The sequence below is a fragment of the Balaenoptera physalus genome (assembly GCF_965194825.1).
Source record: "Balaenoptera physalus genome assembly, chromosome: 1".
NCBI lineage: Eukaryota > Metazoa > Chordata > Mammalia > Artiodactyla > Balaenopteridae > Balaenoptera > Balaenoptera physalus.
In genome coordinates, this window is record NC_138882.1 from 51,820,806 (window position 1) to 51,837,118 (window position 16,313).

The 16,313-nt window shown below is 40.1% G+C and overlaps 1 protein-coding gene across 8 annotated transcripts in view; it reads right to left on the reverse strand.

Moving 5' to 3' along the window:
- SOAT1 (sterol O-acyltransferase 1) overlaps window positions 1-16,313 on the reverse strand; it is a 59,291-nt gene that overhangs the window by 14,209 nt on the left and 28,769 nt on the right. The window lies entirely within an intron of this gene.

Genomic DNA, 16,313 nt, shown 5'->3' on the forward strand with positions numbered 1-16,313 from the left:
TCTGCCTGCTAATGCAGGGGACACGGGTTCGAGCCCTGGTCTGGGAAGATCCCACATGCCACGGAGCAACTAGGCCCGTGAGCCACAACTACTGAGCCTGCGCATCTGGAGCCTGTGCTCCGCAACAAGAGAGGCCACGACAGTGAGAGGCCCGCGCACCGCGATGAAGAGTGGCCCCCGCTTGCTGCAACTAGAGAAAGCCCTCACAGAAACGAAGACCCAACACAGCCAAAAATAAATAAATTAATTAATTTAAAAAAAAAAAAAAAAAAAAAAAAAAGAATCCGCCTGCCAATACAGGGGACACGGGTTCAAGCCCTGGTCCGGGAAGATCCCACATGCCGCGGAGCAACTATGCCCGTGTGCCACAACTGCTGAGCCTGCACTCTAGAGCCCACGAGCCACAACTACTGAAGCCCATGCACCTGGAGCCCACACTCCGCAACAAGAGAAGCCACTGCAATGAGAAGCCCGCGCACCGCAACAAAGAGTAGCCCCGTTTGCCGCAACTAGAGAAAGCCCGCGCGCAGCAACGAAGACCCAACGCAGCCAAAAAAATTAAAATAAATAAAATAAATTTTAAAAAAAAGCATGTATACACTTTTAGGCATAAATCAAAGTAATCACCTACTAAATGAACTCCTACGAATGATATACGAAAACAGAATAACAGAAATGCTAAAAATGACATTATTTTTTTTCTCTTCAAATTTTTATACGGAAAACAAAAATCAATATTATGTCACCATTATATAATTTTAAGTCCCCTTTCTTCTCAAGCAACCCCTTCAGCCCCAAGTGTCCAGTGTTTATATTGAATATTTTAAGTCATGTCATTTCTCTGTGATACCAACATTTATACAATAATGTATATTCCTACCTCCACAGCTATATAGTTATCTAACTATAACACACACTTTTATAACACAGAATTGTTATACATTTTAACACTTTAAAACTTACAGTTTTTGAAAAGTATGAGGCAAAAAAAATTTTTTTCTTCAAATTATAATGGGCCACCTACTGTGGATGCTCAAATTGTAAATTGTGGTATTTTAAAATTGGCAGGACTCATCTACACAAAGGAAAACAAAGTGTTACTAATTTTTCAAGAAAAAAAAATGCTCTCTCCTCTAACTATATTATTTAGGTTGAACCTAAAATATCTGAAGTAGCCTTTTTTCTGGATTCTGTTTTTGTTTTTGTTTTTCTGGACTCTGTTTTAACAAGAGCTTGGCCAAGTCTTTTAAAAGTAAAGCCTCGGGCTTCCCTGGCGGCGCAGTGGTTAAGAATCTGCCTGCCAATGCAGGGGACACGGGTTCGAGCCCTGGTCTGGGAAGATCCCACATGCAGCGGAGCAACTAAACCCGTGAGCCACAACTACGAGCCTGTGCATCTGGAGCCTGTGCTCCGCAACGGGAGAGGCCGTGACAGTGAGAGGCCCGCGCACCGCGATGAAGAGTGACCCCCGCTCGCCACAGCTGGAGAAAGCCCTCGCACAGAAACGAAGACCCAACACAGCCAAAAATAAATAAATAAATAAATTAATTAATTAAAAAAAAAAAGTAAAGCCTGAAAATATTAATGTATCTAATGGAACTATATGAAGGTTTTTCAAACTATTTCCTTCCAGAGTTCCCAAATGTTTTTGGGGTCCCAGGCAGTGAGAACTGGGCACAAAAGCCTTTCTGTGTTCCCCATTTCTTGTTTGTAGGAAATAGGCTTCATTCAGCCTCCTTGACCTTCCCAGAGTTCCAAAGGGAAGGTTCAAACAGCTGTTTATCAGGGAAGGGAGGGGATGCAGAAACAAGGGCAGAGCAGTCAAGAAACAATAGTGCAAGCCTTGGGACAGGGTCCTGACTCCTCCTCAAGGAATATACAATATCTTTGAGCTCTTCTGCACAACAAAGGCCCCCACCCAGAAGGAGGATGGCAACTTTAGGCTGAGTGCAAGATTCCTGGAGCACCGCCCTGTTACCTCACCACCAACCAATCAGAAGGAAGCCATACACCCTACAGCCCTCACCCCAAATTTTGCCTATAAAAACTTCTACCCCCAAACTGTAACAAGGAAGAGCCAACTGTGACTCCAGGTTGGATCTGTTTCTTTTACTTTAACCTTTGCGTTTCGTTGCTTTTGTTATTATAATCACTGTCTATAGCTGTAAGCATACATAATGGCCTGCCACCGGGAACCCCTGTCCCTCTGTCTGTTAAACTAAAAGGCCTTTGTTCAGCTCACAGAGAAACATTCTGACCCTGCCCACCTGTGAATGGCTGCAGAAAGACAAAATTAACACATCCCCTCCTCAAGATAAATGGCCTTTTCTTTACTTCCTCATCTCCTCCCCATCTCTTCTATAAAAGAAACTGGCATCCAGACCCTGAATAAGATGGTTTTGGGGGGGCCGACCCTAGTCCGCCATCTTCTCGGTCTGCTGGCTTTCCAAATAAAGTCGCTATTCCTTGCCTCAACACCTCGTCTCCTTGATTTATTGGCCTGCTGTGCGGCGAGCAGAGTGAGCCTGGACTCGGTAACACAAACTCCGATGTTTCAGTTTATTTGGCCTCACTGTGTGTCAGGCACACAAACCTTGTTCAGTAACAATAGCTGATGGAGATGAAAAATACGAGATATACACAAATGAACAATACACAGTAGACTACCTAAATGTCACCTGAGAAATAGAACCATTAATGAAAAGACTCAAAGAAAATATAAAAGTTTAGCAAAGAAAGCAAACCGGAGATGACTGGAAATGCCTTTTTTGAGCTGGATGTCAAGCTGAAACCTTTAAGGATCTCAGTAAGTAGGACTTAAGATTAACTAAAAAGTGGTAGGAGGAGACAATATGATGAAAACCCAAGAGAGGAAAGTATTAGCCAAACAGAAAATGTGAATGATGCTGCCTGGTTTTAAGGACAAAAACATATAGAACCTATGTTCCCTGGAAGAAATAAAGAGTTTTATAAAATTATTTGTTCATATTAAGGTTATCAAATAGTATTTTATTTTAGTTCCTTTTGCTTGTTTCAATTATATGCCCATCTTCATTCTGAAATTTTTCAATAGGCATGATGCTGTTACCGAGTCCAAGCTCACTCTGCTTACCGCACAACAGGCCAATAAATCGGGAGAGGAGGTGTTGAGGCAAAGAATACGACTTTATTCGGAAAGCCGGCAGACCGAGAAGATGGAGGACTAGGGTTTCCAAAAAACCATCTTATCGGGGTCTGGATGCCAGTTTCTTTTATAGAACAGAAAGGAGGAGGAGGTGAGGAAGTAAAGTAATAAGGCCATTTATCTTGCAAAAAAGGAGGGGACGTGTTAATTTCTTCTTTTCTGTAGCCATTTACAGGTGGGCAGGGTCAGATTGTCTCCCTAAGAGCTGAACATAGGAACTTTAGTTTAACATTCAGGCAGAGGGGCAGGGTTCCCTGAGTCAGGCCATTATGTATAATAACAAAAGCAACGAAAAGCAAAGGTTAAAGTAAAAGAAACAGATCCAATGTGGAGTCAAAATTGGCTCTTCCCTGTTACAGTGCTTCCCTAACCAAAAACAAAACAAACACCCAAAAAAGTGACACTCAAACAAAAAAAGGAGCGGGGGGTGGGCTATTTTCTCATTAAGTTCTAGCATTGGACTGCTTAATAAATGAAGGTATTTTTCAGGTACAAAAACGCTGTCTCACGTAGAAATATACTAAAAGAGAAGAAGGGAAAGAATTCGTTCATTCCACTAAGTGCTAGGTGTAGTTCTGGGCACTGCTGCAGGCACTGGAGATCCAACAATGAACAAAACCTAGTGCCTGCCCTCATGGAACTTAAAACTCCAGTGGGGGTAAACAGGACATACAGTATGCCAGATGGTGTTAGGGAAAGAAAGAAAGAGAAGGGACTGGGGGAAAGAGGGTGCTATTTTTCATAGAGAGGTCAGAGAAAGCCTCAAAAATAAGATGACGTTTGATAAGATCTGAAGAATGTAAGAGGGCAAGTTAGTCAATACCTGTGGGAAAAGTACCAGAAGAAAGAAGCGTTAAGGGTAAAAAGCCCTGAGGCAGGAACACCCTTGAAATGTTTGAGTAATAGCAAGGAAACAGGACATTATAGTTGAAGCAAAAGAGTGATAAGAGTTGAGGTCAGAAAAGAAGGGGAGGGTGGCAGGAGAGGGGCGAAACCATGTAAGGTCTTAACACTTTACCCACTATTCACATTAGTGCATTGAAATTTTATTCAACATTAAAAAAGAAGCCTGGAATCTTTTAACTAGGATTCCTCATACTCTGGAACTAGCACCCTTCCCAATTAAGTATCGGGTTAAGTAGACCAGAAGCATGGGAAAAAAACAAGCCATAATGAATGTTATAAAAATATCAGTAAAAGCTGATATTTATCTACCCAACTCAAATGAAAAATACTCAACTTCTCACGGCACAAGCTCGTGCCTTACTACTCGCCCACAGATGAGCCGTTGCCGTACATGCCCCAAAACTTGCAATTTCCACAGCCTACAGCAACCTCCTTATCCTCACCCTCCTCATCAATCAAACCATTCTCTTTTCCCCTTCTTTTTCTCCCCATACTCCAAAACTCCTACTGTAAGCAAAGAATGTTGCCCACCATTCCAGTTCTACAAGGATCAAACCACTGCCACTGCAGTCACCCACCCTTGAGGGGAATTCAGGATGGAGAAAACAAGGAAGCATTCCATGCTTTGGATATACTGACCCCTAGACAGTAAATTGCACATCTAAGGAAAATTTTCAAATGGCCCCAGATTCTTGCATCTTCCTGTACATAGAAAAGTACTAAAATCACTAATTTGAGATGTCTATTCTTTGTGATTAGCAGTAATCCTCCTATGCTTGACCACATGTTTTTCCCAGGCAAAAATCTCATATATATCCTGGCTCCTCTCCTGCCTCTTTTTTTTTTTATTATTAATTAATTAATTAATTTATTTATTTATTTTTATTTATTTTTGGCTGTGTTGGGTCTTCGTTTCTGTGCGAGGGCTTTCTCTAGTTGCGGCGACCGGGGGCCACTCTTCATCGCGGTGCGCGGGTCTCTCACTGTCACGGCCTCTCTTGTTGCGGAGCACAGGCTCCACACGCGCAGACTCAGTAGTTGTGACACACGGGCCTAGTTGCTCTGCGGCATGTGGGATCTTCCCAGACCAGGGCTCGAACCGGTGTCTCCTGCATCAGCAGGCGGACTCTCAACCACTGCGCCACCAGGGAAGCCCTCTCCTGCCTCTTTTGAACAGTCTCCTCAGAGCCACTAAGAGGCTATTTCTTGGGCTATGAGGTTCCTGAATAAGGTTCCTGAATAAAAACTTAACTCACAACTTTTACCTTTTGAGTTGTTCTTTCAGTGGACAGTGAAACTGAGCAGGAACCTGCATGGCCCTTCCAGGTATAAAAGCCTTTCTGTGTTTCCTGTTTCTTGTTTGTAGGAAAAAAGCTTGAGCCTCCTAGACCTTCCCAGAGTTCTAAAGGGCAGATTCATGCAGTTACTAATTAGGGAATGCAGAAACAAAGGAAAAGCAGTCAAGAAAGATAGTTCAACAATAGAACAGAGTCCTAGTTCCTCCTCAAGGGATATACATAACAATCTGATACATATCTTCGAATTGTTCTACAGGAACAATTCCAGGTGGAAGATGGGAACTGCAGGCTCAGACCCCAGACTGGTCTCAACCAGAAGGTTGATTTGAGATTCCTGGAACAGCACACTGTTACCTCACCACCAACCAATCAGAAGAAAGTCATACACCCTACAGCCGCCACCCCAAATGTTGCCTTTAAAAACTCTTCCCTGAAAACCACCCAGAGTTCATGTCTTCTGAGCATGAGCCACTCATTCTCCTTGTGTAAGCAAATAGGGTAGGGGGTCCCCAGAGAAAGAAAACTAGGCATGGCTTTCTTGACATATGAGAAGCCATTTTTGGCCTAAGTAATATTGTGATCTAAGCCTGGTCACAATGCTTGCCCTTGAACAGATCTCATAATTAATGATCTTAAGGGAAGTAAGGGAATGCAGAACAAAAGAAAAGGAGTTAAGAAACAATAGTCCTAGTTCCTCCTCAAGGGATATACATAATATCTTTGAGTTCAGCAGGAACTAAGGCCCTCACGCGGGTGGAGGATGGAGTAACGATGTTGACCCTCATGACTTCAACTAAAGCTTAGACTCTGTGGACTTTTGGCCCAATTCTATGTTTCTCAGCTCAAGCCCCTCTATGAATATGCATGTACCCTTGTCTTAAAACTTCCCCAATTTTGCTGTTGGGGAGACAATGCTTTGGGAAAGATCCCCAGTGTTCTCCAAGTAATAAATCCTTCTCCCACTCTTTGCCTTGGTTGTGTCTTTTGGCTTGACACCCACCAAGAAGTGAACCCAGTTTTTCGGGTAACACTTGCTTGGTCCTTGCAATAACTTTTCTCTGCTCCAAACTCTGATGTTTTGGTTGTTTGGTTTCACACTGCACCAGGCACACAAACTTGGGTTTGACAACAACAGCATGAAGGCATTTCTTAATGCTGATGATATAAAATTCACATTTTATGGCAAGACGAGAAAGATTTAAACATAATATTTTCCTTTGCCTGTTTGGACCTCCTCCCTCCCCCCTTTAGTGTGTATTGTGCATGTGCATTAACCAAACCTCCTTAGCAGATAACATTCTTTCTTAATCTCATCAAGGGTCACAACTCCTTAGGCGATAACCTTCCTTCTTAATCTTGTAAGGGGCCCCAAAGACCATGACCTACTACCTGCTTTGTACCTCTAGATCTGGATTGTGTCAACTGTCAATAATCTGTCATTTAATGTACAGCCCTCTATCTCAAAAACTTAATATAACTGTCTATGACCTCTCATAGGCAGAACAGTTCTTGGAAATTTCTGAGAGGCTGTTCCCAGGTTATAATCCTCAATTTGGCGTGAATAAGATTGTCCACTTCTTTCTTAGAAGGACTTACTAATTTTTTTCATCAACGATGCCTTTGTCCTCTTTCTCTGAGGAATTAAAGTTGATTGAAGCTGCTACCAATGGAACACAAGGAAGAACTCTATTGTGGACACTATTAAGTTTCCTTAACCTCCTCCTTTCATGTATCCAAGTACTGACAGAAATAAAGAGTGACTGCTTATTACTGTCATTCCCTTTGTAAGAGGGAATATAGGAAAACACAGTACAAGAAGTGCTCCACTTCTGCCTTCTTCTGAGTTCTTCTATTGCATGAAACTTGTGTTAATTAGAACTTCAAAACGTGACCACAATAAATCTGTCTAGAAATGTCTATCAGTAACCTGAAAATGTCTATCAGTAACCTGAAAAGGAGATAAGCTTATAGGCTTTCTAATTTACTTATCTTCTCAATCTCATCTCTGTTAACATTAATTTCATCCAGCCCATGGACTACATGATTGTCCCAGCACAACAGATGGACAGAAGGACAACAGAAGGAAGGAGGCAGGCAGTTAACTAGAAACTAGATAAGCAAGGTGCTTAGATAATCTATCAAAGAACCTCATTTTTAAAACAAGCAGCTAAAGGAAACAACCTCTAAGATTCTAAGAATGGGGAACAACCACCAAGAAGCAAAGATTCTACGGTTGGAACGCAGTGAAGGCACGCACGAGTGATCAGAGACGAGGCTGGAGAAGCAAATAGGGTCTATAGTTCATGACAGATCTTTTAAGGTTGTTTTTTTTTTTTTTTTTTTTTTGCCATGTCACTCGGCTTGCGGGATCTTAGTTCCCCAACCGGGGATTTATTTATTTATTTATTTATTTATTTAGGCCACACCGTGTCTTAGTTGCAGCACACGGGATCTTCAGTTGCAGCATGTGGACTCCTTAGCTGTGGCATGCATGTGGGATCTAGTTCCCCGACCAGGGATTGAACCCGGGACCCCTGCATTGGGAGCATGGAGTCTTACCCACCTGACCACCAGGGAAGTTCCCCCAATCAGGGATTGAACCTGGGTCCTCAGCAGTGAAAGCAAGGAGAAGTCCTAACCACTGGACCACCAAGGAATTCCCCCATTTTAAGAATTTTTCATTTTATCCTAAGGGCAACTGAAAACCAATGATGTTTTAAGCACAAGGTTTATAAACATATTCAGATTTGCACTTCAGAAAGAGAACGATTCTAAAAAGCCTTCCAAACAGAGGTTACTTTGGACTGAGTCTTAAAATGAGAAAAGAGCAGGGTCGTTTACGGATAAAGTAACCCTTACAGAGGCATGAAAAAATTAAAAAGTAGGCTGAGAGAAAGAAACACAAAATAAACATGTACACTCTGAGTAGAGAGTATAAAATATTATACTGTGGAACTTCCGGGTTGGTGAACCCATGGTGACGCAGGGAGAATGGCTCACTCAGAGAGCATGGAAGCTCCGCACCCTTTCCCCATACTTGCCCTGTGCACCTCTTCCACCTGGCTGTTCCTGAGCTATTATATCCTTTTATAATAAACTGGTGATCTAGTAAATAAAAAAAATTAAAAAATAAAAATTATACTCTGACTTCACAAGGTCATATCACTAGTTCATGAATTACTTGTTTCTCTGATTCACCACCTGGCTTTGCACAGAGAATCTTTTAACCTCACAGTGGCATGGAACCAGAAACCTGACCTTTTCGGGCAAAGCAAGTAACACAACAGAACAGGTAATACAGCGTTTAAATTGAATCCCCAAGAGAGGGCTCCCCTAACAATTCACTCTAACATATACTGCATCTTATTCTTTTCCATCATTGCACTTAATACAATCTGAAATGCTTTATATTTCTATTTTTTGGTGTCTTAATGTCCACCTCCCCCACCTGACTTTAAAACCATGTCTATTTGTTAACCACTCTACAGTCACCTCTCAGCAAAACAACTGCCAAGACTGTACGTGTTAAGTATATTTCCAGACAGCTTTTGATATCAACTCCTGCCCCCGAAACCCCTACTCATACCACTGCTTGCTTTATTCGATATCTGTTATGAAGCAGAAAGTAGATATCTAAAACAAAACAAAACTACGTAGCCCTGACTTCTTTGTGGAAACTATAAAGGGAAAGGGACTAAAAATCACTACTGTTGTTATTGTTGATAATGGCTGTTAATAACTGAATGACTGCTTTATGCTAGATACTCTCTTAGGGGCTTTTAAATATTATTTCTAGTCTTAAAACAGTCTTTGAGGGCTTCCCTGGTGGCGCAGTGGTTGAGAATCTGCCTGCCAATGCAGGGCACACGGGTTCGAGCCCTGGTCTGGGAAGATCCCACATGCCGCGGAGCGACTGGGCCGTGAGCCACAACTACTGAGCCTGTGCGTCTGGAGCCCGTGCTCCGCAACAAGAGAGGCCGCGATGATGAGAGGCCCGCGCACCGCGATGAAGAGTGGCCCCCACTTGCCACAACTGGAGAAAGCCCTCGCACAGAAACGAAGACCCGACACAGCCATAAATTAAAAAAAAACAAAAAAAAAAACAGTCTTTGAAGTAGGCAATAGAATTCCGATTTTACATATGAGAGATCTAAGCGTGAACAAGTCAAGTGATGTGACTTACCCAAGGTCACCACTTGTAGGCTATAGAACTAGGATCAGAACTCCAGTCTATCTGACCTCAGAGTTCGCATTACATTATATTGCTTTCCACTGTACTTTATATAAAATAGCTTCTATATGATTAGCGCCATAAGCCAAAAAAGTAAAACCTAAAAAGTCAATGATGTACATACATGTAGCCTGAAAATGGTAGGTAATCCAGTAAACAGGTGTTGTTTAGCTTAGTTCTGTTACAAACATTTCATCTGAAGGCATCAGTGTAGAAGAGGTTTAAAGTCCTAAATGGTGCATTGTAATAAATTCCTTCTACATAGTCAAAAAAAGTCTTGAGTGTAACTGTTACATAATCCTTAATACAGGAAGCCAAAGGTTCAAGATAAACCAGGAACTAATCAAATCAGAGCTCTGAATTTTAATCCCTTTTTATTTAAAATAAAATTCATCCTGGGCTATTTTCCAACTTAAGTTAGACTACAATATTCTTGATATCATATTGTTATCAGTCTAAACTGAGCTGAAACACATTTATTTACCTTAATCTACTTAGGTAGCTCCTGCATCTTAACTATCCAAATGGTATATATTACAGTTTCTCATCATCACTGCCTACCTCCTTCACTTCATTAGCCATTATTAAATGCTAGAAAACAAGAAAGGAGTAAAAATATTACATTCCCAGTAGTTACCAAATGATGCATCCGTACAAATGACTATCATGAAATAATTTTTTAAAAATCACATTTTCAAAGAATATTTTAACACAAAAAAAGCCACAAAATGATGTTAAGAAAAATATACAACTGAATATATAAATGGATGCTGATTTTGCTAATGTATCTGACACAGATGCCTGCATGTGTCTACTTGGATCTGTGCATACGATATAAGAAGGAAAACAAATTACTGGAGAAAATAAACCAAAATATTATCTCCAAGTGGTGGGCATATGGGTGGTGTTTCCTTTTTATACTTTGTCTCATAAATTTTCTGCAATGAGCCTATATTAATTCTATAATCAGAAAAAAAAAAACCTACATTAATTAAGAAAATATATTCCTCCTGTTCTTCAAACAATCCTCCTGTTGTGATATGGTATCAAAACATTAAAATAAAATCTTTTAAACCTTGCACTTTTTTTCTAAAAGAAGGTACCTTATCTAATCTAAGATGTCACTGATCTTTGTTTGGCACTATGGAAAAAAAAAAGCTGCCAAGTGAATTACACTACACAGCACAGTGTTTTCTTGTTTCCAGAGACATTACAAAACAGAGAGTAACCATCACCTGTAAGATCTTCAATAGAGCTCTAAAATCATGTAATTTCTTACCAAGAATACCAATTAACAGTGACATCACCTTAGAGCTTTCAATGAACAATTTAAAGGTATCTAACTCAATTGCTGTTCCCCTTGCTTATCCATTTTATACATAGTATTCTCGGCTAGCATGAGAACAGAAACGACGTCTTCAAAATCTCAGCACCTAATGTAGTGCCTGACAGACAAAGGAACCAAGTAAGTGTTGTTCATGGAACTAAATGACTGAACATTCGTAGGGGGGAATGCGGCAGGTACATTTCTTCATTTTGTAAATAAGTGATGAAATCATAAAGAACAATGAACTGACCTTCCCAAAGTTCATCAAAGCAGACTGGAGACTAATACATTTATTTATGTATTTAAGTAAAATGAGAAAAGGCAGAAAGGGAAATAGAAGAATGTAGTCACACTTACACTGCCAAAAGAAGATAAGATTTGACCAGAAGATCAGGGGTAGTAAACTACAATGGATAGTTGGATAGTTATTATAGTGACTGTTAATTGTCAACCTATCATTTCCCACCCCCTTCCTTAGTACTAGAACCCCTAATTTTTACCTGGGCATCTAAATGCCCAGAATAAATAAATTTCCCAGTCTCCCTTTGCACCTAGGTGTGGCCAGGTGACTAAGTTCTTGCCAATGAGATACAGGCAGAATCGGTTTGACAAAACCTCCAGAAAAACTTCCTTAAAAGACAGCTGGTACCTGTTCCTTGCCGCCTTTCTTCCCCTACATCAGTTCTGCTCTTTGAAACTCAGATGAAATGGCTGAAGCCACTTGGACAATGAGAAGACAAATCACAGCCTACAAATGGTGAGGCAGGGAGGTAGAAGGAGGAGTCGCTGAGGACCAGAGTCACCATACCAGCTGTGGACCTCTCACCTCTGGATCATTGACACAAGAGGAAAATGCACTTCTATCTTGTTTAAGCCACAATTATTTGTGTTCATCTTGCGTTGCTATTACGGCACAAGCTAATCTCAACTTATACAAATGATCAAAGAATTTCTGGGCAGAAAACACTTAGACTTGTCTTTCCAGCAGTCTGCCAACAAATCAAATAAGTTGGCACTATCCAAAAACTTCTTTAGTTTACTTGAACAAGTGATAAGCCATGAAGAGGAGGCCTCGTTTGCAGACATGCCATTTGAGTCGTACTCATTACAGATCGCTCATTTAATGGTCAGGCAACTGCACTAGATACTGATATGAAAAACAACACTAGAAATGCTATATAAGAAGCAAGTGAAATATAAATATGTATTTTTAAGAAGCAGAAAGTAATTTTTCATCTCTTCAATTTTCACATTAGATCTAACATTTCCTCTATAAAATTGTGTACATTAATAAAAGTTCTACAAACATCGATAGTAAAGATATCCTCTTTTCTCAACATACTCACTTTCCTCTGGAAACTGTCCTCAAAGGTGAGGACAGGCACCCCATGTCCAGGTTAGGGCTGTACTATATGGCCCTGCCCTTCTGAACAAAATTCAATTCTCTCTCTCATAGACCTGAAACTCTGAGCTTAGAAAGCGTGACTGGAAACCTTATTAACTGAAAAATTCAGAAATAGCTGAACTCTTGCCATTAAAATAAATATCCTTTCCAAAGCCTGAGCGTGTTCAACTTCTCCTAGGATTCTGTGAGATACATTAATCTTTCAAATACACTTCCTTTTATGCTTAAATAAGGCAAAGTAGGTTTCTGGTATCTGCAACCAATAGAAAAAATATAAAACAATGTTAAAGCTAATTTCTCTACTAATGTAGAGAATGTAGCTCTGATGTAGCTGGTTGGAACCTAATCATTTGAATCTCCTTGGACTGTTCCAAGACCTTTAAAGGCTTGTTACAACACAATTCTAAGGATTTCAAAAGGTCATACATAGTATTGTATGACCCCACTAGCACCACATTTTTTTTTTAATTAAGTACTTCAAAGTTTTTTTATGACAGCATTTAGACCTAGAAGTGACCTTAAAAAATTCAATCGGGCTTCCCTGGTGGCGCAGTGGTTGGGAGTCTGCCTGCCAATGCAGGGGACACGGGTTCGGGCCCTGGTCTGGGAGGATCCCGCATGCCGCGGAGCGGCTGGGCCCGTGAGCCACAATTGCTGAGCCTGCGCGTCTGGAGCCTGTGCTCCGCAACAAGAGAGGCCGCGATGGTGAGAGGCCCGCGCACCGCGATGAAGAGTGGCCCCCGCTTGCCGCAACTAGGGAAAGCCCTCGCACGGGAACGAAGACCCAACACAGCCAAAAATAAATAAATAAATTAAAAAAAAAAAATTCAGTCAGTTCAACCCACTAATGTCATCACCTCTCTCATTTCTCTTCCCTTAGGACCAAAGAGCTTGCTCAGTACTTGACAACCTTCTTCACACCTTTCTCCTTAATAGGAGCTCCTCTATCTGTATATATAAATTTTCACTGAATTCTTTGTAAGTTGCCATATTTAGCAAATAAAAATATAGGAGACCCCCCCTCAATATATATATTTAGGACAGTTGGTTAAATTTGAATTTGATAAACAACTAACTTTTTTAGTCTAGGTATGTCCCGAATATTGCATGATGACCAACAAACTATCTGTGGTTTGCCTGAAATTCAAATTTATCTAGGCATACTGTATTTTATCTGACAACTCTAGTGCCATGGAGCCGAAAGAGTTGCCCAGTAAGAGCTATAGTCTATCTATTCCCTTTACAACAGGAAGTAGAGAATTAGGAGCAAAAGTTTAAGTTAGCTACACAATGATGACACAGACCGTTAGAGCTGAAGGGTACCCCGGAGATAACTAGTCCAGTGTTCTTACTTTAAACATTAGGGTAAGAGTGTCCAACTGGGTTGGAACATGACACCAAATTACCAATGATTAGAAAGATTGTTTATTTTCATTTGTCTCTAAAATTATTTCTAAAATCCCACAAGGGAAAAGAACAAGTAAATTTCATGGCTCTGAACAATATTCACGTACCTGCCACCTCAATGGTCATTTCGTAACAGTAAATGTTATTAACAAAGCAAACAAAAACACATAACCAGTTAGACATCACTGTTATGAATGGGATAATTTAAGTAAATAAGATTGCATACATAAAGCACCTACCTAGTATAAGGCCTAGCCCATAACAGGACTTCTAAATGTAGTTCCCTTCTCCTCCCTGCCCCTATTTACTCAGTCTAGAATACTAAAATATTACAGTAGCTTCCAATCTGGTCTCATTGTCTCCAAACTCTGTATCTTCAACTTTGATATCAGTATAGCATTCCTAATGTATCTCCCTCAAAAACACTGCAATTAATTAACAGTGGCAAGATGTTCAATCTCTTCAGATACCAAATTGCCAATTAAAACACTCCTAAGTCAAATCGTCCATAAGTTCACCAAAGGAATTTTGGTGATTCATTCAGAACAAGCAGTGTATAACAAACAGAGTATTAAGGTCTTAGTATTGCTAAGACCTTAGAAGTGTAAAAGGGAGGACATCATTTCAAGCTGGGGTATTTAGAAAACTTTAGAAGCAGCAGCATTTGAGTGAGAATTTGAAGGATATACAATATTTTGATTGGTGAAGGTAGGAAGTTAAAGGAAATTTCAAGTAGAAAGAGCTTCATGAACAAGGGCATGAAGGTAGGAAAAAAATGCCTTACAATCTAGCCCAAATTTTATTTTTCTTTCTATCATGCTCCACCAGGGGCACAGATGCTAATCAAGTGTAACTTCCAAGACACAGTTTAAGTTTCTTTCCTCCATACCTCTGTTCAAGCCATGCCCTCCTTCAATAACCGGGAACAAGTCTTGCACAACACAGAGTAATAAATAATACTAGCTAAACCAACCTCCACCTTTCCCTCAGCTTCTGTTCCCTTACTTCATCCATTTCTTTCTCTCTCCTTCAAATCTTTCCAACTGACCAAACTACAGAATATAATATTATTCACTGATTAATATATAAAGTAGAGAAGTAGAATACTCTCTTTAAAAACAAAGTTTCAACTTAAATCCTTGAAACATTCCCTCCATTCCCCCCCTCCCCTCCCCTTTTACTTCTCATTCCACATTCCCTTTCCTCTTTGGGTTACTGATGCTATATTTTTTTTAAATTCCCCTCCCACCTCAGATTTTTAAAATAAATAGCAATGACAGCAGGGATGGACTGTGCTTTCACGAATGTGAAACTTTCCCTCACAAGCAGAGCACAGTAAGGGCTTTGTGTTCTTTCTGGGAAGGGGACAAGGAGCAAGAGAGGAACAGAAAGGGAATCTGAAAAGGAATGGAAGGTGTCCAGCCCGTCTAGAGGAATAAAGGTCAGGAATATTCTGGTAAGCCATAAAAACAAAATTTCTTTATTGTAATGACTAAATTTGCAAGAATGGGCCCTTAAAAATAGCACATATGCCTGCATACTAAATAGTTTTCTTTTGTTAGCCAAAATTATAAATTATCCATCAGAGAAGTCCAAGTTACCAAATAATCAAGTCTTCAATCTCTTATAATGGGACAACAAATTAGTAACTGGAAAAGACATTCACCAGAAATGGCCTTGATCATTGTAGTTTTAAAGGCTTACACAGGTAACCTAATGGAATCAGGAAAAATAAAATGTAACACACTATTAACTAGGAGTCTAGACTCTCAGTTTCAAGTATAGTCAATATATCTTTTGAATACCACTTTATAAAGCAATGTAAAGTGCTTATATTGTAGAAAACACATATATACCTCCAGAACTGGGGGGGAGGGGAAGGGGAGGAGATATCGCAATGTTAAGCAAATAGGTACTTGTAGTAAAATGTCTAGTGAGAGCACCATCCCTGGACTCAAAAAGTGCTGGATCTCCAACAAACGAGATGACAGTGAAAATACCCCAGGACTGGAAATAACTTAAAAACTAGCTCTCACAATTACAAAGACACTAATATCAAAGTGAATGCAAACAATCTTGCATATACTGTTTTATGAAACAGGATAAAAATATCTAAATTTAAAGTATTCTATATAAATGCATATATGCATGCATGCATACGTAACTAAATTAATAAAAACAGGGCTATTTCATCCACATCACTGGATGTTTATATATTCAAGTTGGCCAATAATTTTTTTTCTTTTGCTGAGCACTTATGTATTTTTGACCATATAAGTCATTTGCTTTTCAGGTTTATTTACTGACTAATCTCCTGTGTTAGAATGTGAGCTTCCTGAAGAAAGGGCCCTTTATTTTGATTAGTTATGTATCCCAGTGCTAATAACAGAGCCTGACATGTAGAAGGTGTTCAAAACAGTGTCAGTGAATGAATAAACTGATAAGCAAATAGCCTAAGTTCACAAGGTAGGGTATAGAGGTGGGTCTGTCTGACTCCAAAACCCAAGCATTTCCACTAAGCCTATGTTAATACAAGTTATTCATATGCTTGGAGG